At 41.0% G+C, this 5,000-nt stretch overlaps 1 protein-coding gene across 3 annotated transcripts in view; it reads left to right on the forward strand.

Annotated features, from left to right (window-relative positions):
* ttc28 (tetratricopeptide repeat domain 28) overlaps positions 1-5,000 on the forward strand; it is a 301,508-nt gene that overhangs the window by 116,303 nt on the left and 180,205 nt on the right. The gene's annotated exons all lie outside the window — the stretch shown is intronic.

Genomic DNA, 5,000 nt, shown 5'->3' on the forward strand with positions numbered 1-5,000 from the left:
CTTGCGATTATGATGATGGTAATGAAAGTCCTCAAATGTAAAGTCACCTCAACATTAAAGTCCTGTCATACATGCAGGTCTTTTACATTGAATCAGTTGACTTCTGCATGCACAGCATCTTACAGTCCGTAACTTTACTAGAAGCTCATTGTCTTTGAAGCTTAGCTGATATGACAAGGTTATTATGGCATTTGCATATGCTTTTCAGGTCTAAACGCCACCGGTCGTTTGATTGCAGATCCCGGGAGCTGTTTTGCTGTCTTATGTGCGTTTTGAATGAACTAAATGCTGAGTGTGCCTTTGCCTGGGGCCCTTTGAACACCAGCCAAAACTTGTAGTTGCATCCTCTTCTCCACTAGAGGGCAAACATCCTCAGATCACAGGAACCTGCCTCTCTTTCCATGTTCTTCTGAGCAAAGCATAATAAATCCATGACATTTCTCTGCTTTTGTTTAAGAGAAGATTTAGATTAGTTCACGTTGCGCCTGTAATTGTATTCGGCGTATTGTTGTGTTCCCTAGATTAAAGGGCCTTAAATGGGTCTTTTGTGAATCAGAAGATGATGACGTTTAGCGAGTGAGTCATTTCTACAGCTGCCGAACACCTCTTAGGGTTTATAAATAAGACCTCCGTGGAAGATAAAACCTGATCCGCAGCTGGAGAGCGGCGTGTGATCGCGCGCCGCAAACAAACTTCAAGTTCTGCGCAGGCGTTTGCGTTTCACTTCATAGGCGACTTAAAGTCATGATATAACAAAAGATCTTGATTATTTCGTTCTCAATTGAAGACAAAGTGTATTCAGCGCTCCCCGGCGGGAGTCAAATCACATTGAGCTCATTAGGATCTCCACTTTTCTCCTCTATTGGAGGCATATTGTCAGAGGCTGCAGTTAATCAAAAGGCACCGCAGGCCTCACTCGACTACAAACACTCACGACATGAAGCGCAAGTTTGTCGTGACTGTTGGAAAGGCCAGAACTTATTTTTGAGTGAGCTAATCGTGTGCAACTCTTCTATGAAGTCTTGTAATGCTATATCAGGGTGGAAACCTTCAGGCACTTGGAAGATTTTATTCGCTTTTGATTCAGGGAGTTGTTCTTTAGGTTTTTCTGCAACAGTTTAGCGGTGGAAAATGACGGTTGTCTGTGTTGTATGTGAATGAATCCATAATCATTCGGGAGTGAATCATGATGCAGGTTTGTTTTGGCGTGGACGAGGGTCTCGTAGGGCTCTGGACAGGCGGGATCGCACAGGTTTTGGCACGGTCACACTTACAGTTGGCCGACTGCTCACATTCTTCTCTGAGTTGGCACAACACGTTTCCGACTGGGTTTTGCAGTGCCGCCATTAACTGAGGACACTACCGTTCAAAAGTCTGAGGTCAGGAAGATTGTTTTCTTTCTTTTTTTGGAAAGAAATTGCTTTTATTCAGCATTAAATTGATCAAAAGTGACAGTAAAGACATTTATAATGCCACAGAAGATTCTATTTCAAATAAATGCTGTTTCTATTTATCAAATAATCACGGTTTCCACACAGATATGAAGCAGCACGACTGTTTTCAACATTGATAATAATCATAAATGTTTCTTGAGCAGCAAATCATCATATTAGAATGATTTCTGAAGGATCATGTGACACTGAAGACTGGAGTAATGATGCTGAAAATGCAGCTTTGATCACAGGAATAAATTACAGTTTAAAATATATTCACATAGAAAAGTTGGTTTAAATCGCAATAATATTTCACTATTTTTACTGTTTTTTAGATTAAATAAATGCAGCCTTGGTGAGCTTTCCGCTCCCAAACGTAAAAAGTAAAAAAAATTGTCCACTATTAGTCCAATCACTTCTGTTCAACAAGTTGCATGATTTGGTGAATAATAGCACACACTGAAGTTTAGTTTTTAGCGTTTAGGTTTGTTGAAATCACGAACCGCTGTTATCTTGTGGTATCTTGAAGTCTGCCATCTCTACACCATCTTTAATGCTAAGTTTGTAGCTCCTGGTACCATGTTAAAGTAGATTCAGATTAATTCCTGTCTTCTCATTCCTCTGAGTTTTTTACATTTTAAACCTCCTTTTATCTTTCCTTATGATCTTGTTTTTATATCTCCTCCTGTCTTTGTTTTACTACCAGTGTTTATCCTACATGGATCTTTCCAGTATGAAGACCCTCTGGCCTAAAGATGTTGATCTGCACACACACACACACACACACATACTGTATATAAGCGCCGTAATTCAGCTTCCAGCTTTTAAGACTCTCATAGTCATAGTCTTTTACTTAAAAACTAGGTCTGTTTCCCGTCTTGTGTAGTCCCTGAAGATGAAACCCATATTCGCACTCAGAGTTTGCGAAGACCTTTCGGGCTCCTCGGCTTCGGATTGGATTACACTAATATGTTCAAAAGCACTTTATATTTTCCCAGCGCCACTGCTGATAACACTCGTAGAGCGGAAGACTTTGTTTACCGTGGATTACAAGGATTACGGCGCTCTCGCTCGCTCTCCCGGTATCACTACCTCAGCAGATTAAACATCCATCCATTACTCACTCAGAGTGGCTGTGGTTATCTATTACAGGGCAGATGTACAGGACTCTTATTCTCCGTGTCAGGGCGGCGGATTCAGGCCTGTGGAGGACGGCGGACCCGACCCGCGAGCGCTAATTCTCTCTAACACGCTTTTTAAATAATTTAGGCGTGAATAATATGGAGATGATGAAAGTTTTTGAAAGACAAGAACCTGGGAGAAGTTTCTGCTTTCTGGGGCGTTGGTGATGAGCGAGGAGATCATGGGTTTTATTTTTAGGCAGCTTTTGTTCCTTCTAGAGCTGCGCTGTCAGAAACCAAGCGTTCGTATATGTATATGTCTGTATCGATACTGTATCTAAGTTAATAGATATATTTATGATTTGGGGTTCATTTATGACAAATGTTGTCAGAAGTCAGTCAAGTGTATTTATATCAGGTATTAGACAATAGGTCAAAAGTTTGGGATCATTAAGATTTTTTTTTTTTTTCAGCAAGAATTCATTGAATTGATCAAGTGAAATTTTCAATTTCAAATTCATCAGAGAAAAAAAAAGAAAAAAAAAAGAAATGATCCTTTCCTCAAAAATATGAAGCAGCACAATAGTTTTCCCAAATAATAATAAGAAGAAATGTTTCTTGAGCATCAAGTGTACATCAAAAACATATTGTTGGTATTTATCATTTAGTTTAAAGATACACTACAGAGGATTTATTTAATCCGCAAGGTGTTAATAGCGAGCCCAGAATTCTGTAGTGAACCTTTAAAGTACTCATCAAATTAAATTGTTTTTTGGCTTTTAGTATGAATATGTCAGCCTTACTGTTATCTAATGTGCTCCAAAACAATGATAATATTCACATTTAAAAGATCAAAACTTACAGTATCTCACTTCCGCCACTCTGCACTTCAGCTTCTCATCAGATTTCCTGTCCAATCAAATGCTCTCTAGAATCTGAAGCTCCGCCCCCTACACTATAAACAGATGCTGAAGCTGCAGCTGAAATCGATCATTCTTCACATATTTACTATTTTCCATATGGTGACCGGCACACAGTGCACTATATAGGGGATAGGGAACGATTCAGACAGTGTAAATGTGCTTTCCATTGTGGCTCCAGTCCAGAGACACGACAGCACAGAGCGAATCGTGTGATCAAGTCGGCGTAGACCAGAAAGATGACATCTCTTCATTTTCAAGTTCTTTCCTCCAACCACATGCTGTATTTTGCTTTGTAAAGCCAGCGTTTTGTGGTCTAATCAATAATTTTATTCTCATCAAATATCATTTTTTACTCAGAAATGGGTTACATTATAGAAGTAAAATAGTTGCTGTGATTTTTACAAACCTCGCTCCATAAAAATTACCCTGATATTCTACAGCTATTTTCCCAAAAAATGAAATGCACTGACAATATTGTTAAAGGCTTGTTGAATAGCTGTTGAATTAGAGCTTGAATAGCCATTTTTTCCTCTCTCTCGGTTGAATAACCGATTCTCCAGTCCGACGTGATTTAGCGGCAGGTTCACTGAAGTGGGCTTAACCTTAATCGGAGGCGATACTCCTGCGCTAAAACCTCGTTTAGCAGCTCTTAACCTCTGGGGAGCTGAGAAACCTTATCTCCATTTGATTCCTGCGTTATTTATTAGATCTCTGCGGGGAGGCTATCGTTCTCTCGCCGTTATATCCATCACCGGAGTATCCCGCGGCATCCAAACACGGCGAAGTCTCGATGACAAACATGCTATCGTCTTCCGCACCTGTTTGGCTGGTATGTGGCCACATTCCCCCTGATTTCTGAATGTGACTGAGCGTTTCCGGGGTGTGCGTCAGGGAACCGGAGCGCTGTGAGGATCTTGATGAGGAAGGTGTTTTGAAGAGCCTCCCGCTACGAGAAAGGGAGACAGGTGGATGATTAACCGTCAGCAGCGAACGCACCTGCTGGCTTTATGATTCGCCAGCGTATTTACAGCTTTCCACGATGGGCTCAGCATCAGACGGCCAGACTTGCTGTGTGTCTCGCTTAGCTGCGTTTTGAGGAGCCGGCGGGGGGAGTTTTTAGGCAACCTTGAATACATTCCCTCTGGTTCTCATCTTTCAGCTGCTGACACCAAGATGAACTTCCTATTCTGGTTGTTCCCTCTGGTTTTTCACCTCCCAGATTGGCTCATTTCTCTCAGCTTCCATTATAACTCGCAAGTCGCAACCGAACACAAGCGCTTCTAAGATATTTAAAATCCCCCTGTAGTCAATCATTGTATCCCTTAAACTCATCTTTGATCACTAAAATCACATATTTAAATGTTTTTTCCTTGAAGAAAAAAAATCTTCATGCCTTAAAATAGCTTGAATGTAACTCGACACCCTCGCCTCATTTAGTATGCGTGGTTCTATGAATATGCAAATGAGCCCTGCCTCCACTCACTCACTCACTCAGCTCAGAGATCCACTGGTTGACGATCACA

Source organism: Abramis brama, assembly GCF_963993115.1.
Source record: "Abramis brama genome assembly, chromosome: 25".
NCBI lineage: Eukaryota > Metazoa > Chordata > Actinopteri > Cypriniformes > Leuciscidae > Abramis > Abramis brama.